Source organism: Passer domesticus, chromosome 2, assembly GCF_036417665.1.
Source record: "Passer domesticus isolate bPasDom1 chromosome 2, bPasDom1.hap1, whole genome shotgun sequence".
Taxonomy (NCBI): Eukaryota; Metazoa; Chordata; class Aves; order Passeriformes; family Passeridae; genus Passer; species Passer domesticus.
Window position 1 is genome coordinate 124,743,565 of NC_087475.1, and position 25,656 is coordinate 124,769,220.

General features: G+C 41.2%; 1 long non-coding RNA gene across 1 annotated transcript in view; it reads right to left on the reverse strand.

Annotated features, from left to right (window-relative positions):
- Positions 1-534: 534 nt before the first annotated feature.
- The window catches only part of LOC135295054 (uncharacterized), a 58,042-nt gene continuing 32,920 nt past the window's right edge, over positions 535-25,656 (reverse strand). The window contains exons 2-3 of the long non-coding RNA XR_010357101.1: positions 4,763-4,891; positions 535-1,797 (exon numbers count right to left, since the gene is read on the reverse strand). This is a non-coding gene — a long non-coding RNA (uncharacterized LOC135295054). The remainder of the gene's footprint in view (positions 1,798-4,762; positions 4,892-25,656) is intronic.

Here is a 25,656-nt window from a genome sequence, read left to right on the forward strand (position 1 = left end):
TCCTAGGGAGTAGCTGTGGTACAAATGAACCTGGTCCTGCCATTTGCAGACCTGTGAAGTTCTGTAAACACAGACATAACTATTTTATTTTATTTCATTTGATGGGCAAAGAGGATTTTCCCCCACCAATGTAAAAGGTGGAGATCTGAAATGGCGCGGGAAGATTTAATGAAGTAACTGCAGCACATCTGAAATAAATCTCAGTAAATTCATCCTCCCTTCCATAAGTCATAGTGTCTGTGAATTAAAGGCAATTAAGATGGTTCTGTCTCAGTTTAAAAAAACCCAAAATTTGTAATTATGCAAGTTTCATAAAATTGGGAAAAAACCTCACCCTATGAATTGCAGAAAAAAGATAAAAGCAAAAAATCATTAGTGTGGACAGCTATGATCATCATAAATAAAAACATATATTTGAAGTATATTAGAAACTACTTACTTTTCTCTTTTATCAAACCCAAAATATTTCACAAAAACCCATAAGCAATGTACTCTGAAGTCATTCTCAGGAAAGCAGGTGATCCTTCCCAGTTATGTGTTGCAGTGTCTCTGAAAGGCCTGCTCATTCCTGAGTGTTTTGCAGGCAGTTCCAGCACCACAGCACCCAAAAAGTTTTGTGTCCCACACTAAAGAGGACCAAAATCAGGAGCTCAAAGTATAACCAATGGAACAAACACCTGGTGATGCTTATTTACAGTTACTGTCTCCATGTGCCATTCATGGCAAGAGTAAAGCCAAAACAAACTCTCACATAAAACAACAAACAGACAAAAAACTGAGCTGTGTTTAGGGATCAGAAATCAGTGTTTAAGATCATCTTAATCTGGGTTATAATTCCCCATTTTTGATAAAGCTTATCTTTATTTTCAGATAAGTTGATCATAGTTTTCCAGCTAGGAACGACCACCCTGTTTTTAAAAAGTAAAACTGGAAAATAAAATTAAACCTTGACCTAAACTGGAGGTAGCAAGCCTACACATCACCACCACCACCATTCTCTGTATTTAAGAAGCACTGGGACGTAATGAGCCCATCTGGTTTATATCAACAGGCATTGGGGGTTCATCTCCACACACAAAACGTCCCAGCCCTGTACCACACAGGCAGGAAGAGTTTTACTGCACAGAACTGGGAGCTTTGTGCTGTTACTGAGCACAGCCCTACCACACAGACCTTACCTGCTCACAGCTCCTAGGAGTGTTTGTGTACAGCATGTTTATGGCACTGACTGTAAAAACAGAGGGCAAAAAAAGGCCAGATGAAGTCATTTTCTGTGCGGAAGCTCAGCCAGGTACAGGATGGGCAAAATGGATTTTTATCCTCGAATGTACTGCAGTCCTCCAGGCAGATGGCAGCTTTTGTACCAAGGAATGGGAGTGCTGAAGGAAAGAGATGAAGTGCAGAGCTCTAGGCTTTTTCCTTGCTTTCCAGAGCTCCAGAGGGACCAGGGGAAATTGGATATGAACTGGCTGTTCTGACTTTTGCTGGTGATCAGGCGGGGACCAGGTGGCTCTTGTATGTCTTAACCAAAAATATCACTTAATCCTTATTTTCCCCCAGAGCACTGGGGACAGGGAACAGAGCTGAGGCCAGCCCTTCAAACCAGCCACACTGATGCACATGGAAGTGGGAACACCAGCTTTTGTCCCATAAATATGAACAAACAAATGTCTCTCAGACACTGTTTGATTTTTGGGTGGAATTGTTTCTTCCTCTCCACTCCAGTTGGGCAGTGCATGAATCTGAATCAGACCAAAGGAGCTGGTAGGACTTCAAGTTGGAACAGAAAATGGTCTCCTGTCAAAATCAAGCAAAGATAAAACCCCAATATTACCTTTCAGTTGGATTTGGAACAATTATTCATGGAAAAAGAACTGAGGCTGGAAATTTGAGCTGTTTTGCTCTGCAATAAGCAGGGGCTTAGGATGGGTTGTTTTTTTTTTTTGTTGCTGTTTTGACTGTAACAAAGGAATATTAGATCATTTTGGAAATATGAAAGTCAGACACACATTTGTCATTGCCTGGTTGTCCTGAAGTCTTTTGGAAAAGCAGAGTCAGACACAGAATATCACAAATCTCTTAACCAAGGCTGACTGAAGGGGTAAGGTGCCATAAGGGATGACTCCTCCTTCAGCTTCTTTAGAGCTTTTGCACAAATTACATCAGTACAACATGGCCCTTACCCCTTTTGCTGAGTTGATTTATTCAAATCCACTTGACTATCAAACTGCCCCAGGATCAGCAGCTCCTCAGGACAGTCCCCAGAAATCAGCTCCAACAGGGAAGCCCTCCTTAATGAGCATTCCCCCTTGTGATACTTTCCAGCTTCCCTGTTATGGACTTGCCCTTCTAGAATGGTCTTTCTACCTTTCAGTAATATACTCTCCTCATCAATTTGCTGGCAAACTTCCTGCTTTTGATGTATCCAAAAAAAAGACAAAAAAAAAAGGTTTTATTGTAAAATTTTGAACTCTTCCTCCTCAAAATCATTTTTGGCCAGCTTTATTATTGCTTCACATTTAGCTTGCCAGAAGGCTTATTATCTTTTCTGCAATCTCCATTTGGACTCCACTTACTGAAGGGTGTCTTTTATGCTTCTAATAATCTCCTTATTTTGCTTTTAGCCATACTGCCTTCCCTTCTTGTCCCTGCTTTTCTTAGACTTCAGAAGTTTTGGACTAGACTCCAAAGACTCTCTCTGAAAAGAAAAAGTGTGCAACTCCTTGAAAGAGGCCAGAATTATTATTTCTTTTTTTATGGTGATTTTTCAGTGAAACTGAAAATTGTGCCCACCCTGTAGTACAAAATAAGGTTCAAAGTAACTTGCTCCCTCTTAGACTCCCCCTTAGAGTCATCACAGTTTTCCAGGATGAAAATAGAAGCATCTGAAAAGCTGAGGGAGAACACTTTTCATGTGGGGAAACCCATGAGCCAGCAAGATTTAAGGGTGAGATGAAGTCAAAATATCCACTGGCAGGTCTAAAAGGTTTAATCAGATCTTATGAAGCCATGCAGGTTCAAAGGATTTCACACTCCTTGGGAAAAATCCTGAGCTGTTGATAGTGCAGGAAGCTCTGAAGTGAATAATTCTCAAAGCACGTGCACGGAGCTGGCAAAGGCTGTGCAGACCCTTCAAACAGTGGTCAAGAGGGAATGTGTGATTTAGGAAATCAGTCAAGCAAGGAGCTTTCATCTTTGGAGTCCTGGTTTATGACTTACTTAAGGCGTTAATTATAAATGTCTTGGGTATCCATCCCTCACTTAATTAATCTCCACGCTCATGTGAAGTGTGAATCCAGACCACAACCCAAAGCTCTCCCAGCACAGAGAGTGGAGGAGAGGGGAAGCTGCTGCAGGATTTACACAGGGTGGGAAGACAGCCCCAGCCTGAAGGTGTGCAAATACCTGTGCAGCAGAGAGCAGAGGATTTGCCTTTTTCCTCCAGCAGTGTCTTCCAGCTCTCGGGCTCCTGATCAAAACAGGAACAACCTCAAAATGCCAGCACAGCATAACATCCCACCAAGGGAGGCTGTGCAGGTTTTAGTGCCCCCCTACTGAAACCCCCATTGATGAAAAGAAAAAGAAGCTGAAAACAGAAAGAAAGGTCACGTGAAAGTGAGGGAGAACAGAGATCGAGGAAGAACTGGATACCAAGAAGAGAAATACACGAAATAGAATTTAAAAAATATAAAAATAGACATAGGCATGTCAGAGGCAATTAGATTTAAATGTTTCAGGATGTGGACTTTTCTCACAAAGTACATTAAGTGGGGAAACACTGGCAAACATGGTTTGTTTCACTGCACTACACAGAGCACTCACTAATTAAAAATAAATAAATCAAAACTTAGATTTCTCTGCACATTCTGGTCTTGTTACCTGTGTAACTTGATTTTTAAAGATTTTTGATGTCTTCTAAAGCCTTTTAAGTTACCATTCTATTCAACCAGCTTCAGCATGAACATTCTTCCTCTATCATTAGTCTTGCACGTGAGTTAAAGATCTAATTCCATAATGAACTCATCAGGTTATGGGAGCTTCTACATCTATCATTTATGCAATCCATTTATTACTGAAAAGGCACACACATTATTGCAAAGCATTACTAGCCATTGTAACAAGCTCTAAGCATTTTTTAAGAACTTTATTGTCCGTTTTTCTGCCCACAGTCAAGCTTTAATTAAGATTGCAGTTAACTGGGGCCTCATGGGCTATGTCTGGGTCATTTTCAATTTGGAAGCTCATCTGTGTCTCTATTCTGAATTGCTGCAGAATCTAAAATTTTCTAACCAGGGGTTATTACATGGAATATCTGACCTCTTTTTTCACACCTAAAGGATGGAAAAACAATATTTCTCAGGTAATGCAATATTTTCCTGCAGACATGCTGGATTTGGCCCTGAAACTCCAGGTGAAGATCATGCTTGATGAATAATCACAGATTTAACATCCTCAGTCCAACTTCGCTTCTGCTCAATATTTGCACCAGATAAAGTGTAGTTAAAAATTAATTTAGGCGAGAAATACTTGTTCTGGATGAATATATGAATAGTTTTATCATGAAGAGTTTTTTTTCCGGACTGTGAATGCATAAGTTTTACTACTCAGAGTAAAGCTATGGTTCCACTATTATAATTTTAATAGAGACTAAAACAACATTTCCACTTTCTGAGCAGAACCAAATGTGTTACAGAGGCATCTGTTTATAGCTGTCAAAGGTCTGGCTTCTCAGCAGGTGTGAAATCACCAATAACTGACATACCTGCACATTCCAGTCACGTTATTTATATGGAAACAGTCTGGCTGATGATGCAGAAGTGAAACGTAGACAAAAGGCAGGGTTTTTCCACCAAAGACCTGGCTGGAGTTCAACAGATAACCTAGAACAAATCTTTTTCGCAGAAATACAATTACTATCAGAGCACAGTAAAAAATATATATATTTGCCATATCACCCTCAGGGTTGTTGCAATACTTGGAAATGTGCTGCTTAATAGCTTAGCACTGGAATTCAAACTGAGAGCACTTCTTTTTATTTCATTAAGACTTCTGATTTGGCTTTGATTTCCTAAGGTTTGGTGACTAATTTTTTTGAGCACTTGAGAATGGTATTTTTAGCTACTTTTTTTTTTTCTTCCAGTTAAGGTTAACCAAAACTTAGCTTTCTAAATCGAATTTCTCCTTCTTGCTGCAAGCTCTGTGTGTGCAGACACAGATAAAGGATCATGGCTTCACCTCTCATGGACCCAAAGTGCTGCAGAGGAGCAATTTCACATGCCATTACCTTTAAGGTCTCTTTGGACACAAAAGCATAAAGCTGCAGCTGCATTGTAAAAAGCCAAAATGAGTCTCAATTTTTGTTTTACTTGGAACCCTGTGGACAATCTTTGGTTTAGAAGTCAACCAGAGGAAGGATCACATTGTGACACGACAAGGGGAATAGCTTCAAATGGAAAGAAAATGGGTTTCGTTTGGATTTTAGGAAGAAATTCTTGTCTGTGAGGGTGGGCAGGCCCTGGCACAGGGTGCCCAGAGCTGCTGTGGTTGCCCCTGGATCCCTGAAAGTGTCCAAGGCCAGGCTGGATGGGGTTTGGAGCAACTTGGGATAGTGGAAGGTGTCCCTGCCCCTGGCAGGGGGTGGCACTGGATGATCTTTAAGGTCCCTTCCAACCAAAGCCATTCTATGACTTCGTGACCATTAATTCACTGCTCTTGTCATTCTACACAGGAAGATAAAACAATTTTATCACTTCATCTGGATAGCTAACATGGCCCCACACTCCACATGGGGAAAATAAAAAGGAGACCCTCTTAAAAAATAAAAATTTCATACAAACGAGTAGGTGCTCAAGAAATACCCCCAAAAAACCACTGAGAGATTTTTTTCCCCCACTCAGATTATATTGAAACATCACTCACAAAAATGCAACGTTTCAAACAGTTCATACAGTCCAACACAAACATAGGCAAAAATTCCACAGCCTCCAGGAAAGTTTGCTTTTTAAAAAATCTTTTTTGAGTCTGCTTGTTTGGGGGCACCACAGTACAGGCAGAGGGGGGTACTGGTGCAGGGTGTTAAGGGTGACAGCTTAAATAAGAGCCATCACTATGTAAATACTTTGACAGTCATTTCAATTGCATTTCTTTGTGAGGGGACAGACATCTGATGGCATTATTTCCACATGAGAGAAACACATATTTTAATAATCTCAGAATTTCTCACCAGCAGGCTATGAATATTCAATAAAAAAAATTTCTAAAATTTTTTTTTGATCCTGGCCTTTTTTCCTTCTATATGAAACGAAAATAAAATGTGGGAAAAGACATAGTTGCTTGCTCTACATTCTCATTTTCTATCTCTTTACTGTGGACTTGCATAATACTAAAACTATTCAATAATCACAAGAAATCCTGGGTGGCAACCTCCAGATCTCACAGCTTTTGATCTGCTCTAAATGCTCACCCTTAAGGACTTAAAAAAAGACCAGAAAATGGTAGCCACCACAGCTTTATCTGTCATGTTATCCTCTCCTCTGTGACTGTTTGACAGAGAATAAAAGATGGTATAACCTGTACTAGGCTGACACCAGAAGAAGATTGAGCACAAAGTTAATCAGAAAAAAATTACTTTCATTGTTTTATCAGACTTGTAATCTTCCAGGACTGGAGGAGCACAGGAATTTGGGTCCATGCTGGTGCTCAACTGCTGCTCCTTAAGATTTATACCTGGGCAAGGATGACAGTTTTGTTGTGCCTCTACAATGCCAAATGAATACATAAATAGATTAAGGGACATCAATCTAGAATCCACCAGGAGCTACAAATATTTAGGCATTATTCTTACAGAAGTCACTGGAAGTATTATGACAATTTTAATGAATGTTGTACAAGATTCAAGGGCAGGGAAATAAAAGGTTTTGTTCCTGTGACTGCCTTACACCTATTCTGATTTCTGCTATAATATTGGGGTTTTTTTCCCCAAGCATTTAACAGGAACAATATTTGTATAGGTGCTACACAATTGTGCTATGGGGAAACATTGAATTACAAACTAAACTTGTTCCTGAGAAATTGTAATTACTGCCCAGGAGAGTGTACAGCAAGAAGCTGCTTCCTCTCTGCTGTGGGAACCAGGAGTGTGCTGTGCACCTGATCAGAAGAAGAGAAATAAATCCCTCAAATTAAAAAAAAAAAAAAAAAGTAAAAAATTCCCACAACCAGAGTACTCTTACAGATTCACACCAATATGTTTGGGATTTCAGAGTTCTGCACAGATGTCAGACAGGGAACTGGGATAAGAGGGACCAGTGCCTGGTAATTATGGTTACATGAGCTGTCAGAAAGGAAATTTCAGTTTAGAGACTCTCTCCCAAACCCAGAAGCCAGGAGAACACCTCCTGGTTATCAGAAGAAATCCCTTTCACTTCCACAGTATGGCTCCAGATAACAAAGGACACCTGCAAAGGGCAGGTTCATGTTTTGTTTTTTCCTCAGTGATGTATCAGGAGTTCCAAAGATGTGCCACCATCACCTCAAAGCATTTTAAAAACCCTCAGCTATATGCCCAGCCTCAAAATTCCTGAGATATGCTAAAAAATAAACCTAAAATCAAGAAATGCTTAGGTTTTTCAATTTTCCCAACTACAGTCACAATTTATAAAATTCACCTATTTCAAAATCCATGGGGGGCAAAAATTCTTTTCCAACAAAAACTCAGGTGAAAAGCAGATTTCAGTCCATATTGTGCAATTCATGAATCCACTCAGCTGTGGCAATGTGACAAACTCCAGCTGGATGAGAGCAAGCAAGAGCTGTGTGGCAAGCCAGAATTTCTTCTTAGAAGCCAGACCAGCCTGCAGTGAAGCCTTCATTCTTCCCGTCCTCTACATCAGGTAATGCCAGCCCAGAGAGAGCTGGAGATTTTGGTTACTGATGTAGAAACCAAAGTTATTTCCCTCAAAAAGGGAAATAAAGTGCACGTAGGTGCATTCTGAGCTGCAGCACTTTGAGGATCACAGCCCTTGTGTGAGTTGCTGCTTTTCCCTGGGGTTGTGTTGCAGGAGCAGCAGCAGCAGGGCTGTAACACAGCTGGAAACCCTTGGAAACCATTCTGATTTACTGGAGTAGCTGCTCACAGCACCGAGGAGCTGCCCCCCTGCTCCTCTGAGGGCAATCCTGTGCTTAGAAAATTCATCTTTAGTTTTCATACTGCCTGGCTTCAGAACCCCTGAAGGACTGGGGGCTTTTCAAGCACGCTCTTTGGAGGGTGGAGAGGTGCAAAGGCAGCTCCAGAGCTCAGTGGGAGTGCTGATGCTGGGCTTTGCACCCTGCAGGATCCCTCTCCCCAGGCCAGCTCCAGCCTCATTAGGGACAAGTGCTGATTGTACCCAGGCACAATCACTGAGGAGGAGGATGCAGGCAAGCAAATTCTCCTTAAACCTTTGCCCTGTGGCTTGAATTTTTGTAGAGAAAATTTTCATATTGCCTGCCCAGGTCAAATTCTTAAGAGGTATTTGAACTTTTAACTAAGCAAAGTTTCCCAGGGAGCTGCAGCCAAGGGAAGCATCAAGATGGAGGTGCCTCACTGATGGGAAGCAGACTTCCTGAAGTATTGGAGAAGGAAAACCTGAGTTTCCAAGCACAGAGATTCCTTATAGAGCAACCAAGCCACCTGTAAGGGCCTGTCCTCTAAATGTCACTACAACCCATCCAATATTGGCAATATGATTATTCTACTTTGGCCATGATAAAAATAAGCACAACCTGGCTCATTAATTTCCTTTATCTATTTTTGATTCAGGAGCTGAGAGTTTCAAATGGACTGAGAACCTCAGAAGCACACATTTGCCACCTTAGGCAGCTCCAAAACCATGGAGCAAATTGAATTTCTTGCTCTGCAGGAACTGGGAGAGGCCAAGTCCTCCTGCACTTGTCCTCAGCACAGTCTGTGAACAAGTGAAGCTCATTTGGCTTTGAGAGTGATACACTGATTTCTAACTGTCCAGAATAGCTTTAAAATACACTGTAGAGCAACAGGATGAAAGTAAGTCACAATATATTCTCATAGAGCTGCAGAAGCTCTATGAAGTGATTTCATGTTCAATCTGTAAGTCTGAATTTCTTTAGAAGAAATGGATGTGAGTTCATTTCCTGGTCGTGCTAGTAAAGGAGCTCTGTGATTATAAGGCACAGGAGAACCAGGGCTCTATAAATGTGAAGTAATAAACTTTCCTTACCTAAATAGCACAGGGGCTGTGTGTTCCTGTTTGAACTACATGCTCTGACAGTACCAGTTAAAGCAGAGTATAAGTTAATTCATCCAGGGGCTGCTTCTGGATAAATTATACAAAATAATGGCAAATGATGCCTCACAAAAGGCATGCATTGAGTGGGACACTGTGGACTCTCCTCAAACATGGAACTGCCTGCTTGTGGGAAGTCTTTAGTTCTGATTAAATCATTTGTAATTTGATCAAATGGAAGAAAGCAAGCTGCCTGGTGCTAATGACTATTTTCCCTTTCTTAGCAGCTGACCCAACAATTGAGCACCCTTCTGGGCTGAGGAACAAATTAATATTCCTCAACTGACTTGAAGGCATTTAAAGACTGAAAAAGACTGCATATGGGGATGCAGCTAAAAGTAGGTTAAGTAGTAAGCAATTATCTGCAGATAAACCATGAATCAGTCTGGCTGGATGATAAACTGTAATTTCAGCTTTTGCCTCCTCAGTGTGCTTCACAAACACAATAGGCAGGCTCGCACTGAAATGTGAGCAAAATATGACTCTTCTGTTGAGGGAACACATTCCTTCCTTCCTGCTCTCTAGGAACCAGGGGAAAGGTTTGGTGCGGACATTTTCTCAAGTTTGTACAATCAAACCCTTTAAAAAATCCTAGGAAATTATTCACATTACCATGTGGGAAAGGAAAGACATCACCAGTGCAATAAGCAGATCAGACTCTCTGTTTTCATTGAAGCAGTTAACTGTCTGTCCATAAAATCTGATTGATGACTACTGAAAAGCTGATGGCTTGTAGCTACAATTTTTATTGAAACTAAAGCTTGTTATTTCGTGTTTCTTTGTCAAGACTAGGGCTTCTTTAGTATTACAATATACAGAATACTTACCTCACTACCTGAATTCTCAGACTTAAGTTTGTACTGATGTTTGAGAAGGACTGGAGGTAACAGAGAATTTCAAGAAATGCCAAATGGGGAAAACATTAATCTGGGGGTTGTAAGAAAAAAACAAACGAAACAGTAAAAAACCTCTTCAGATTAATCTTAGGATTTCTGTTACAAACTATTTAAATTGGAGTCATTTTAAGGTTCAACTCACTTGCATCCCTTGGTTTGAAAGACAGTGTCAGAGGCCTGTTCTACAGCTTCATTAGTAACAAAAAATCTGATCAAACACCCTGGGTTACACTGGGGTCAGTGTTAAAAGGAAGTTAAATGAAAAGAAGGTATAGCCAGGGCTGCTTGAACCACTAAACACAACATCAGGATAATCTGAGCAACAGTTTTATTATGACTGACCAATTTTCTTTTTCTTTTAATGGTGATTTTTAATCCTTGGATGTAGAGACACAGGAGAAGTTCTAGGGGACCTGTTCATTGAGGCGTGGTGCAGTGCTGTAAGTTGTGATTGATACTTCCAATAATTCTGTCAGCACTTTGTGTGTGAAATACATCACCAAATTGTGCATATTTTTTTCCTGCTACACACACACAGAGGAAAAAGCCCTTTCTGCACAAATGCAATTGGGGATACAAAGACAAACTGTTTTTCAGAGATGCAGCTTTCACCTCCGCTTTTCTTTAGCTTCTCAAAATTCTGTGGCTTGCTTTTGACCTCCAACTTTCTTACTGCTCCTGCTCCCATACATAGGCATGTACCTCCAAAAACCACTAATGAAAGTTATTTATATTTATAGTGCACTGGACCAAGTCCTGACCTTTTCTCAGAGTTTTTCTCTGCATGCCAATGCATGGGCAGGGCTGTGGGGTTTGCTGCAGGCTCAAGCTGTATTCCACTTTCTCTCCAGTCATGAACCTGCATTTCCTAACATCTGTTTCCAACATCAAGTCTTCTTTATCTAAATTGGGTTCTGGAACACATTCTGATAGTCAGATAGAGACAGGTGAGTTTTGGAGCTGGTGCTTCTCCTTACCACAGTTAAACAACAGTGAGGATAGCAGGAAATATAACTGGAATTTTAGAACCTCATTTCTGGATGACCAGTGGAAAAATGATCTCACCTTAACAGCACTTTAAGAAGGCATTTACAGAGAAATAGAATGAACACAAGTGCTGTTTGTGTGTTTGTGGAAAAACCTTACAAAATGTAGTAAGCATTTAATACATACATTTGTAGAAGTTCATTAAAGTTGAATAGAATTTATTTATAAAGTCATGCAGTAAGCAAAGAACTTCTACCCTCATCGAAGAAAGGCTAGCTAAGAGACTGTCAAATAACACAGAATGAAATAATTTCTGGTTTTAACCATCCTATAGAGTCCTGTGCATGTGATGTAATTCCCAGTTCAATTCCACAGAGAAGCTATAATTTCCTATTAGAGTCCATGGGGTTGTTTGCGTGTAGGTTTCCTTTCACAGACTCCTTAGCATAGCCAGAAAATTCATTTTCTCTGTGTAAACTACATGGTGGAGCTCATTTTCCTCTGAAGTCATGTGATGTCTGTCACCACAAAAGCCAGCCTAACTCTTGTTTTGGAGCCTATTTCCTTGCATATGGTTTCTGGATGGAGGCAAATATCACTGCACTATTTAACCATTGTCATACAGTGATTATTTTCTCCTTTATTTTCAGCATGCAAATCTGTGGCTCAGACCCCCATGTGGTAAAATAATAGGCTGAAAGATTAGCCACCACCACCATCTGTTACCTGTCCCTGACTTCACCCACTTTTTCAAGGGCCAATTGCAATTTCAAAATCTGTCACTGAATGAGTCTATTTTCTTTCATGTTATTACCTAGATTACTTCAGTAATTCTGCCTAAATGGGGCCTGAAAAAGAAATGCTGGTAGCAGTGAACACAAGTAATATATTTGCATAATGCAGGGGAAGAGAGAGTGCTGTGAGAGGAAACTCTCAGGGCTGGTGTCTCCCGTCAGTGTTTACAGGAGGGTAACTCCATTGCCTGCTCTGGAGTCACTCCAGAGACCACGAGAGAGAAAAATGAGGTTTTCAGCACCCCACTCCTTACCAAAAGTCATCTATTGTGGACAAGGAGTGAGATATAATAACCCAATTCTTCTTTTAGCATGTAGCAGTCTTTCACATGCTGGTTTTGTTGGATATAGTTGAACTTCTCATGGCCAAAACACAGGAAAGTAAAAGGGATGGGGAAAGAAAGAAGGATAAGGAAACCCAAGCAAAAAGAGGAAACATATCTTAGGAAAATATGAGGGGGGAATCAATGAGAAAAGTATTCTGTGATCAATATTCCCATTAATTCACAGGACTGATTACATTAATGTGCCCTGTAAAGTGTGGCATGCAGCCCTGCAAACACATGGCAATCTTTGCAGGGGAACCTTTGCCATTTGAGGGGGCACAGCACACTCTGGCTGCAGATCTCTAGGATAAGCAGGAATCATTCTCATGGATCAAGGTGAGGCAACCAAGCCTAGGAAGCAAACACACATTTAGCCTATGGCAAATACCACTGGAAGCAGCAAGAATCCATACTATCACTCTCTCATTTTTTAGTTTTTCTTTTTTTTTTTCTGCTTTGGGAGCACTGCAAAGGCAGAAGCTGTGCCTCTGCATTTTACCAGCAGCAGCTTTGCAAACACTACTACTGTTTCCAAAACAGAAGCAGAAACAAATGGCATTTCTCATAGCAGCCCTTTTTTGCTCCCATCTGAGGAGGAGAATAACTCCCACCTTTGTGCCTTTAGACAGAGTTGTGTTTAGAGGTGTGCTCTTCCTTCTCTCTGTGTGCAAGTTCTAGCTGGGGTTCACCTTTAAGGTTGCAAAGTTTCCCTTGTTTAAACTTTGGAACTATATGAACATCAATAAAGAATGACACTTTTCTATAATAACTGTAAAATGCTAAACATCTTTAGCAAGGAGGTTTAGAAATTTTTCTATCAAATTTTTAAGTGAGCAGTTGCTTTATTCCAAGCTGTCTTAAATAATACTTATACTACAGCACCTGCCTGTGCTAATTCTCTTATTTTTACACAGGCACAGGAAAAATATTGAACTCAGCTGAATGAATGCTGATGTGTCATGACTGGCCTGCATTTGCCCCAAAAACTGATTCACATCCCACATGCTATGAGCCACTGAGGTGTGAGCAGACCACAACCACGAAATCGCACTTTAGTTTGGTTTTGTGTTTCCCTGCCTGCAACATCCCCTGCCAGCTTTGCTTTCTGAGTTAGATTTGGGGCATCCAGCACCGACTTCTGTGCTTGCAGAGCACTGAGCACATCATGGGGACACCACAAACAAAAACCCTGTGGAGGCACTTCAAGCCACATGCAGGGAGCTTTGTTTTCAGCGTCCATCCCTTGGACTGCTCTCCCTGGGATGTCAGGCCAGATTCCTGGTGGGAGCAAACAGCTCAGCCTGGCTGTGCGTGACAGAGCTGCCCCCAAAAGGAGCTGCTCATGTTTATGAGCAGGAACAGCCTCCATGTCACTCTCACTTCTGGCTCAGAAGACCATAACTGTTTGACATAACCCATGTATTTGTTATTTTAGGGGGCTGGTTGGAAGGAGATGGCAAAGGTTTAGGAGTCAATGATCTCCATCAGCTCTACAAACAAGGCAAGACTGCTGGGCTTTGTTTTCTTTTGGGAGCTTTCCAAGCATCAGTACTTTGCAAGTTACCCCCATAGGCAATTCAGTGTCTGTTTCAAGTTAATGTGCTTTGTTTTTCAGGCCACAAATAAAATCAGAACAAAGCAAAAGTTCACGTTTGTTTGAAAACAACCCAAATTGTGTATCGTGTGAAAAGAAAGGTAAAAAGAGGGTCAAGGAAGCTGGGAGTAGAGAGGGCATGGGATAGAGAAAATCTATCCAGAGGAGGGAAAGTGGTTTATAATACACAGAAAAAGAATACACTGAAGAGAGGAGAAAAAGATAATAGTAAGAAAGTCTGCACAAAAATAACTCTGAAATATTGAAGCTCTCTTTTTCCTAGTGAGGTTCTGGCCTCACTCATAAGAGGGTCACAGGGACTGAAACTACTCTCGTATTTCCATTGTATTAGAGACACATGAAGTAGATGACATCAATAAAACCAAGATACCAGGCCAAATCCTGCCCTTGATTACAGTCATTCAACTAATTTAAGACCCTTGTTCAATGTAACCTTTTAATTCTCCGATTCCTGAGTAAGCCAGAGCAACAATGGAGGACTTGCATTAATCAGACATCAAACACACTCATACCTTTGTTAAAACAAACTTAGCCACAGAAGGATTTAGAGGGACTTTTTTCTTTTTTTCTTGGTTAAAGCAAAGATCTGTTTCCAGATCCGTGAATGTGATGCTGTGATGGCTGATTTCCCCCCCTACCTTGATGCTTTCATGCCACAGCTGTTTTCTCAAGGATGGAACCAGAGTTTGGCTGCTCACCTGGTTCTTGAAAGACCTATTTTTACAATTCCTGGACCAGTTTTTACAATCCCCCACCCCTTTAAAAACACTGAATGAATCTGGAGACAGTGGTCCCCACCTGTCAGGTGGGGATTACACTTTCCACACGACAAAAATAGGGCAAAGGAAAAACGTGAGAGTATGCTTCAGTGCTGAGCTCTTTTCTGGATTGACAGGTTTTCTTTCCTATGTTGGATTTGTGAAGTCACCCTCAGAAATTTCCATTGACTACCATGGCAACTGCACTGGGCCAGTAGTAGCCATAGTGATGCCAGATGGTGAGAAGTTATGCATATGACTGCCACAGAGAATTGCTCACTGAATGCTAAATTCAGATGAGTGCACTGGATCCAAAGTAAACAGAACTGAGCACAAATGCAGGCAGGGAACAACTTTCCCCCTGTACAAAACCTGTTAAAAATAATACAGATTTTTTTTTTTTTTTGAGAAATGAAAACAGATAAAACCATGTTTAGTGGTACAACCACTGATATTCAGTGTCAGTGGGGTAGTTTCATCCTATCATTCACTGGGCAGGTTTATCTTGCCATGAAAAAGAGAAAAAAAAGGCCAAAAAAGCTGATTTGACTAAGATGACTGCTGAGCAGTGGAACAGGCAGGCTCCATGAACTCTAGATAAGAGATGAAAGCTTTGCAATCCATGTCACCACCTCAAGACTGGCTTCAAACCCGTGGTGACCCACGGCCACCACAATGCATGGATGAGGTTTGGTATTCTTCTGCCATTATGTTCCTAATCCAATTAAGAACTGTCGTTCACATCAAGCAATTAAAAACCCAAACCTGTGCTCTCAGAGGACTGGAAGACATGAAGAAACCCAAATCTCATTTATGACCTTGAAAGCAATTGTGTCCTTGTCAAAAGCCTGAAATTAAGAAGGTCAAGACTTCCTTCCTACATAGCTCCAATAGTGAACCTCAGTGCCTGGATATTACAAGGAGGTCAGCCAAGGAGAAATTCCATGAATGTGTTGTCACCTGGGATAAGAAAGGTGGCAGAACAGACAGAGAACATTATTGCTCCTGTAAGATGTGGGACTACTCTTTGCACTATTTTTGTTTATTTTTTCTCCCTGACTTAGAAAACTGCTTATGTAGAAAGCACAATCAATTTAGGCTTCAACATGCAGGGAAAAAAATGGAATTGTCCAGCTATCTCCTTACCCAAAATTTTTATTTCCTCTGCAAGATAGAAAAAAAAATCCTTGCCTTTCAAAAGGTCCATCAATAGAAACAATGAAGAGATGCAACTGAAAATCAAAGCAACATTTTAGATAGTTTCCTTTCATGACAAAGTTTCAAGGTTCTCTGTCAAGAAGCAGTGTCAGGCAGGGAGAAAAGCATGAAACAGTATTCTCTTTGATGATTAAAAAAAAAAATAGAAAAAGAGCCATTTCAGTAAAGCTACAATAAGAAAAAATGGAAGTGTTTCCCGCTGTGGAGGCTGATAGAGGAGCAGCCAACATGGTGAGATTAACAACAGCTTGAAAATGCTTCTCCACACACAAAATGCACACATGAGAGAATATATTTTTGTGCTGCTTTGAGGATTAGTTGACAGATGATCTCCCAAGATGAGATGGTCACTTACCTGATGTCTCGATAAATTTATTTCCACAAGGAGGGATGCTGATAACAACAGCAATTCCATGCAACACAAATCACACCAAACCATTGATATTTTAAGTTCAGCAGCTGATTTTGCATGGTTGCTAACAAAGAGACCACAGTGACTGCAGCAGTGAGCTGCACTCATGTCTCACTTGGCTTGAAGATGCAGTTTGACAAGTGCTGCTTAAGCAAACCTGAGCACGGCAGATATTTTCCAATGATTTACTCACCACAGTCACTCATAACATAAAAGACAACAATCAGTCATTAGCACACAGCAAAGGAAGCTTTCCCAGGGTATTATGCATCATGTTTGGACAGTTAGAACTCACAGCTATTATTTATTCACACCACCATAAATTATTCTACTCCAAATGAACCTGAGTCACGTAAATGCTGACTTGGAAACCACCAGTGGCCTCTCCTTTCCTGCAGTGTATATTTTTCCTTTCTGACAATCTTCCTGCCTAAAAATGGAAAACCAAAGTGAAGCTGAGGTGTTTAAAATCAATGCCCTGGAGGCACTTTGGTTAACATTTGCTGTGTCCCTTTCAAGGCTCTAAATTTGTCAAGGGCTAAAATCATCTCAGCACTGCAAAAGAGCACCAATGGTGCCTGTGGGTTACTTTCATGCTGGCGTAAGCATCAAATTATTTTTCACAGGCTTTTGCCTCCCTCTTTTTTTTATTTTTAATGCATATTTTTTCCTGTCAAACAATAGCCAACCAGGCACTTTAGAGATGCACTAAAACCAATGTAAAACCAATGCAGGTTATGCAAACTTCCTGATGGGAACTGATGTCATCCCATGGACGTGGTTAACAGGGGCTGGGTTTAAAGCAGGGAAAAGTAGGACTAAAAACTCCTTGGGAATCATTATAAACAGCCAGAATCTGGTGCTGAATTATCACTAAATTGAAGCCATTCTACCATGTCTGTGTGGTAGTTCATTTCCCCAGACACTTCCACAAATAGTAGGTGACTAATATCTCTCCTGTTAAAAATAGAGAAAAAAAGCCAAACAACAAAACAAGAAAAATCAAAACAAACAAACCACCCTATGAAAGAACAACAAAAACCACACACACACACACACACACACTCCAAAATAAAACCCCTACACCTCCTCAGACTGCTTGCTGCTACATTCTGGAGTTACATGATTTTGAAAGACAAGTACCAAGCGTGAACTGACAGGAGAGAAACTGAGTTTCACTCAGAGGTCTAAGGGGTTCTCCTGGGCTCACCCTTATCCTAGCAGAAATAAACCAATAATGCAATGCCCTCTGAAGTTATCCACACTGTTGCAGAGTTAAAGCCAAGCATTTTAGTGGGTGGCCCTTGGGCACAGACCATGTCACACCCTTCAGCTTCCAGAGCAGCTCTAGAGATATCCCAGTGTGTTGTGGGATCCAGGTATCCAACAGGGGGTGGTCCAAGTAGGGATCAAGTTGGAAATTTCAGTAGAAAGTTGAATTTATCACTGGGTTTAGTACTTCCTGCATCACTCAGTCTGTGATGAACACAGCAGACCACCTCAGCTGTAGTGTTCTCAGAGATATTTGTGCTACAACTGCTGGGTCTGACTTATGCAAACACTAAGATCTGCTCTGGGGCCAACTGCCTGCTCAAATCTCTGACAGCTTTATTGTCAGGCCATGGCAGAAGGAGATACCTCCTTAGAAAACAACTTGAAAATAACTTTATCGTTATTTTAGGCACCTCTGACACTTCTTTGGGATTTTCTGTCTGCAGCTCCAGCAGACACTGCTGGGAGAGGAACAATTCTATTGACAAGCTGTCCCTGCTGTAAATGTGATGTTGTGCCTCACTTGCACATTTTGGAGATGTCTTCTTGTTTCATTTGTTTGGCAAAAATTGTCTCACACATGCTGGAAACATCCATGCTGAAGGAAATTACTGTTACTTAACTCACATGAACAATGCAGAAGGTATTGGCAAATAAAAAGGTTGACCTCCACTGATTGCTGCAGCCAGAATATGTCTTTGGATAATTTGGATAATTTCTCCAGAGCCTTCCAGAATATGAGACAAGCAGTTTTAAATATGTGTAACTTTAACTACACTGATAATTTTTTCTATGCTTAGATACATCCATCTCCTTTTCTTTGTTTCAAAACGGAACCAGTCAGACACTGTCCAAATCAGGTAAATCTGATGTTACCTTCATCTGTCATTAAAGTTTGAAGAGATAGAAACTCCTATAGGCTAAAATCAAACAAGATCAAATTTTGCAAGCTCAATAAGAACAAATAATGTGAACAAGCAGTGAGAGACAGATCTTTGATTGATATGAATTGTGTACCAATGGTGTACACAAATTAAGGGCATGGCCCTAAGATTTGGTATTTCTTCTGCAGAACCTTAGCTTTGAACTTCTGAGGTCCTTATTTACCCTTTTCCTTGCAGAGAATGTTTCCCATTTAAATAAACACTATCAGGGCTCTTCACATAGCACAGGAAGTCCAGGACTGGGATTCACTCAGGGTCTTGCTGAAGTGAGTCATTTATTATTCCAATTAATTGTTCAGCTATACTTATATGTTTGCTATCATTCTAGCAGGTTTTGAACTCTTTCTTTTTTTTTTCCCCTCATTCTCAGGGCATGATCTTTGTAGGAAGGGGCTGCACAACCGAGGCAGCTGCTAAAGAAATATGTCACTCATTAGTTTCACACTGGCAAAGTAAATATGCTAGCAAAAGTCGTACATGTCTGTTTATTTGTGAGAATGTCTGTGGCTGAGCTTTACGTGAAATAAACCAAAAGAAGACAAATGTCAACACCTCGGCTGACAAACGCAAAGCAAAGGGCTTTATCCCAAACTGATGGGATAAAAGGACCTGCAGGAGAATGCTTGCAGCCCCACTTGCTGCAGAGGAAAGGCAGAAGCTCAGGAGAGCTCCAGGCACATCTCTCAGCTCATCCTCCCGTCCCCAGCCTGGGTGGGATGCAGCTGCCCAGATGTTTGTTTGTCCAGCTCTCAGCTCTGCTGCTCAGGCTCTGCTGCCTGAGCTCACGGCCAAGTCCTGCCCTTGACACATCCCAGGGACTCCTGCAGCCTGTGGGGAGCCAGCAGAAGGAAGGCTTTTCCCCCTGTGCTGGATAACAACTCCATTTTCAGCACTTCATTAACTAGTGCAGCTGCACCAGACCCACTGTAAGGGGGGAAATGAAAACAAAACAAAACAAAAACCAAACACAAATCTCATCGATGCTGCATCAAATTGCCACTTCCAGCATTAAGAATGACACAATTCACACCATTTTTCAACCTCTTAAAAACAAGCTTTTTGCCTCAATGTTTACAGCTGGCAGATACACCAACTTCCCTCATCCCTCCAAGTCTCAATATCAAATCACTGTGATCTGGGACTCTCGAAAATCTGAATTTCTGAATGGAGCACTCTGCCTGTCCCACTGGCACATGGTCCATAACCAAAATAGGCTCTTGAGGGACCTGTTAGCATATCCAGTTTGCAGCTCATCCAGTTTGGGATTTTCCCTAATCACCTCAAATTTTGGCTATAAAATACCACTAAGGTGATAAAGTATAAAATTAAAATATCACTAAGGTGACTAAGTTTACAATAAGTTGATATGCATGTAAGAAAACCAAGTTCAGAAAGTACAAAGCTGTGAATTTTACTGTTCAGCAAAGAAATTTTCATTTTCCTACATGAGGATTTTTTTTCCTTACTTTTTTAATTTTTTTTTTTTTTTAAGAAGAGCTATTTTCTGGACCATTCAATTTGCATTAGCAAATGAATTATGCACACTAGCTGAGAGTCACACTGTGAAGTTATTCTTTGAATGGAATACAGGATGTATTGGATTAGAGAAAATTTAGACTACACAAAATCTCAGCTGTTTCTTTCAGTAGGTTTGCTGCAAAAGTACTTTTTTCCCCTAATCCTACCAGCTGAGACTTTATGAGTGTGCATCCTTAAAGCTGTTTTTATGATTATATAATAAGAATTTAAAATCTCGTAAACCTTGATTGAACACAGAACTTAGGCAATTAATGGATTTTCCTGTCATGTATGAGCTCCCATTTTTAAACAGTTGTTAAAGCATCCAGCCACCTATGATACCAGAGTAGGAGCATGGTAAGAAAAGGAAATCCAAGAGGTGGTTCTCACAGGAATTTTGAGTTGCTGCTCACCCCTAAGAAGTGCAAGTGTGTAATGCAGTTTTATATACACATAACTGAAAAATGAGGGTTGGATCAATGAAGTTCTCTGGCGGGACCAGTCAGTGAATCTACAGGATGGAAGGTGGAGATGGTGATGACAATTATGGAAATAAATAAAGCCAAATAAAAGATAAACTTTAACTTGAAAGGGACACAAATGGAAAGACCCTTATTGAAATGTTCTAAGCTGCGAAATTACCTCTTTAAGGGAAAATAAATATGTTCAAAACATGTATATTTTTACTCTCTCTCTAAGAAAATCCTCCCCACCCCAATCAAATTGTGTTTATCTCTGCTAAAAGAGATTTGGACAGTTCAATTTTCTTCATTTGACTTTGATATTTGCTAGAAGCACAAAACTGGGAGAAAGGCAAATTTCCTGCTTGCCAAGCAAATGGACTCCATCGTGCTGGCAATGGCTGCCTTGTCCACACTGACCTGGAAGGAGAAATCTCAGGGGAAGAGGGTTGAACATAATGTCACAAAAACGCTGTATTTTTGCAGCTGAAGTGCACATCATTCCCTGCACACTGTGTTTTTGCAGCTGGAATACCTAATTTGTCTTATTATCCACACTGTATAGAATCTCACACAGAACGCTGTCGCAGAGGTATCAGGACAACCCAAATGTGCATAAACCACTGCAATATATTTTCCCTTCATTTTTATTGTGGTCACAGCAACAAGAAATTACCTCAATCAACCTGTTGCAGGGCAGGGAATCACCTCTTACAGGTGTCTTTGTGCTGCACTGACACGAGCTGAGCATAAGTGGCATTTTCCTGAGCTCTGGGTAATTTCAGTGAGCTGCTCATGCCCTGACTTGGCTTACTGGGGCCAAAATCTTGATGAGGGGCTCCAAACACGGGGTTAAACTCTCACTAAACAGCAACAGGGAGCAGGATGGTTGGTAGAGAAGAGTCAGTGCTCAGACCCTAAAGGTTCAGCTTTAACCACAGGGTTATGTGGAGGAGCACAGTGCAGGCAAACCCAGCACACTGGAAGAATGGGAGCTTGGAGTTAGATCCTTCTCCTCACCCTCATTTCAAAATGAGGGTGAATGCCTCAGGAACCATGAGAAATAGTGTTCTTAAAGGCCAGAGGATTTCTATGGACTGTTCAGGGTTTTCCAGTGGCTTAGAAGGGCCCCATTCACCACCCTGACAAAGGGGAGCGGAGTGCCAGCATTTCGGGGGGAAAATTTCTCTAAGTTCAGGTTCATAACTGAGGTTGATCTTCACAGAAGCAACACAGAACCCGTGCTTTTGTATCTCTGCAGCTCCATCTGCACAAACAACCAAATGTTAATCGTGATCTGCCCGTGTCCAAAGGGACATCCATTGATCTGAGCACTGTGCAAACATGTTAGACTGCAATTTAAATGTCACATTGCATAAACCCACCTGCTTACCTAACGAAACTCAGCACTCCTTGCCCACACCAAGTCTCAGCCCCTAATTAAAAAAAAAACCAACAACGAAAAAACAGGGAGATGGCTACAACTACTTGTTGTCTAAACAAAACCATTTTTAAAAGCAGAGCTCAAGGAACTTTGTGAAAGAAGATGGTTTTGTGCTGGATGTATTTTCTGTAGCAAAACCAGTGTCTCTTACTGCCCAGTTATTGCCAGAGATGTTTCAAGTGAGGACTACAGTTTATTATTCCAAATACACCTTGAGATAAGGAAAAAACACCAAAAAAAACCCCACAAAAAACAACCAACAAAACCCCTCAGAAACAAACAAAAACCACAATCAAGAAACTCCCAGACTCACTTAAAATATCTACATTGCTGTCTGTTTATCTTCACTTAAATCAGCTTCTCTTCACTCAGATTCTTATCTTGTTTAGGTTGCTATGGGAACTGCATAGTTTTTAATTTGCAAAGAGAAGAGTGTAGTACTAAATGCTAATTGAATATTGGGAGCCTGGGAGCCTCCCAGATGTCTTTTTACAAACTCGTAGAAACATTTACCAGACGTGGGAAGAGACTGAAACTTGTGGAAAATGGCAGGAAAAGAAATCACCTTACCTACTCCCCTGGTTTCTATTGGAGAAGATGAAGTACAATTTACTTATAAATAGTTAGTTTGAGGAATATAATCATATTTCAGTTTGGTTTTTCCCAATGTTTCCCATGGCAGAAAATAGGAGAGTCTCACTGGCATACATAAAAAACTACTAAACATGGAAAGGATAGTTCCTCTTTTTTTCTCTTTACTCCAAGCTGACAGAGAATTTCTCTGAGGGTTTCTAGATTTAGCCTCCTGCACTCTTTTCCCCTGGATGCTCTGCTGTGCCCCACATCTCACACAAATTCAGGAGCTGCATCCATTTCAGATACAAGGAGATGTTCTCTGAAAAAAACTCTGTGTACAAAAAGGACAAAGCAGACTCCTACAGCCTTTGACAGAGGGATGACAGCTCTTTCACTGCCACGTGAAGGACTGATGGGTGCAGCCAGAGCAGAGATGCAGCAGCAGGTTTTCACTTTCTGCATTTCTATTAATCTCTTTCATAGAAGCAAAGCTCTCTCAGGGCTGACACCGATGTGAATTTTGCAGGTTTAGCACCCCTAATTAACAGTTCCTCTGCTGAGTCCCGTGGTGATTAGCAGGGCAGCTCTGGCTGCAGGAGGTGATGCCAAGCCTGTAGGTGCTGTGATACCACAGCCTTGGCACCTCCAGAGCTCTGGCCCCGTGTCCAGGAGCCAAAATCTGAGAGCAGCAGCAGCATCAGCAGGTCTGCCTCGTTAGGCCAGTGCCAGAACCAGGACTAATAAAGCCCTGCCCAGCTGCCTGGCTCAGCACTCTGGTCCAGCTGAGCTCAGGCAAAGAGCTCCTGGCTTCTTGCTGAACACATGTAGCAGAGTGTGTGGGTGACAGGAGGTGAGCAAACCTCGACAGCTCAGGGCACCAGTGGCACCTGCCCTCCCCAGTGTCAGGGCCAGGCTTGCTGGCAGCTGCTCTGTTTTCAGCCCTCACCTCTTCCAAGGGATTCAGCACTCAGGCTTGTCTAGGTAGAAAAATAGAAACAAAGCCTGTGTGAGAGCCTCAGCCTGCCCTGCACTCTCTGCAGCAGGATTACCTCAAAGTTACCTACAAATCTCCTGAGATTAGCTCCTCTTGAGGCTGAGGAGGCTGTGCACACCTAAGGCCAGTCCAGTGCCATGTCTGAATATCCTAACCCTCATCAAACCATGGAATTCATCACCCATATCCTCCAAAACCATTCCCCAGGGCAGCAAGCCTTGCAAGTAGGTTATATATTTTTTCTGTGTATTTATACCTGTGTTTATACATGCTGTAAGGTGTAATGTTTAGGATGTAACCTGCACGTTCAAAACAAAGCATAAAATTTGTTGTGTTTACATAATAGTTTTCAGAAAAAGAAACAAGTGCCATTTCCCACTTGAACACATCAACAAATCAAGAATTCCAAGCACTTTTTCTGTGACAGCAGGGGAAACAAAAACCTGGAGCACCTTTCTTCTCGCTTGCTTGCTGCTATTTGATGTATTTATTAATTCAGCCCAAACTGTGAGAAAAGCTTTCTGCTTGAGATTATTAGACTACAGAAAATCTGTTAAAAAGTTATCAAGGCTTGCCATAAATATGCCAAGGTAAATTGAGTAAATGACACAGCCAGGGAGGACATCCTTATAATCAGTTACTTACAATCAGTATTTTTAAATTACACCAAATTTCAAATTTGAACCTGAATTTTCTAAGCTCCCTGAAACTGCATCTTGAAATACGTCTGCTAAATTAGACAGCTTGTTAGGGTCAGAGGAGAGATCCTCTACCAGGATGGCATTACCTGCCATCTGCTGTGGAAGAGGCAGGTCAGGCATTTTTTGAGTGCTCTCCAGACCTGGGGAATCATGTCTGAAGCTGCCTGCTTGTGCCCAGACAGATAAAAGCAGGCTAGGGTTTACTAACCTGCAACAAAGAAAGAAGATTTTTCAATGAACTGTGACATTTTGCAGCAATGTTCAAGACATTAATGGAGAGAAAGGATGAAAGGTGTTCTAGAAGTCTTTTTTTTTTTTTTTTTCTGGGCAGAAAGAGATAAATTATTTTCATTTCACCTACAAATCTTTCCTGGGCTAAACTTGAACCTCTTTTTTTGACCTTCTGCTGGTTCATTCTTCCTGGCACCTTTCCAAGTAATCTAGACCAAATATCCCACACTGAATACCTGCATAGATGAAACACAAATCTGGAACAGCCCTGAAGCTGTGAAAGGGAGACAAGTCTCCATCCCCCTTCCTGTTCAGCTAGAAGTGCATTGCATTTTGGGGGAGAGGGGGAGAAGGCTTGAAGTGATTTCCCCTTCCTGTTCAGCTAGAAGTGCATTGCATTTTGGGGGAGAGGGGGAGAAGGCTTGAAAGTGGAAAGCAAAATAAAGTAATGGAAAATATTTAATGAATTCCAGATGATTCACCAACTGCTCGGCTCGAAATGCAGAGAGGAGCTGACAGACAGAGAAGGAAATGCAAATTAGATAAGCAATAAAGCAGGAGAGCTGCACAGCCCCAAATTCTCTTCAGATTTCTCAGAAGTCAGTGTTTAGATTTGGCTTTGAATTGACATAATGGGCACATTTTACTTGATGTCTTACTAGCAACCGAGCCAAATCACAGTGCACTTTAGTGCTCCAGTGTTCTAATAAGTATTTGCTTCAAAGCAGCAGTTCAGATCTCCCTGTGAATTTTGTCAAGTACACACCATATCAAAGGATAAGTATTTGTCAAAGCCTTTATTCAGCCACAAAGCAGGGGGAAGGTTTGTTTAAAGAATGTCAAGTTGCACCTGCTGGCTCACACAGGGAGGATGAAAGGCACGACTGGAATGTCTGTCACTGTTGAATTTTTATTTTTCATTTCTTAAAGTATTTTTAACCGATGTGAAAAGACTTGTTGTATTACAAAAGCAGAGTGTTGCCATAAGCTATTCAGAGCCTTTCAAATGAGAAGATAATGGATTTGTGGCTAATAAAGTGGTGCTTGTCTGTGAAGCAAAAGAGTGGAATTAGGCTGGCATGTTAACAAGATGTGCATGCTAAAGCAGCCTGAAGTATTGCACAGCCTTTGCTATGTCAGACTTTCAAGATATTAACCCCTAAATTTGCAGTAAATTTGAGACTGTTCCTTTGGCCTCATGAACAGA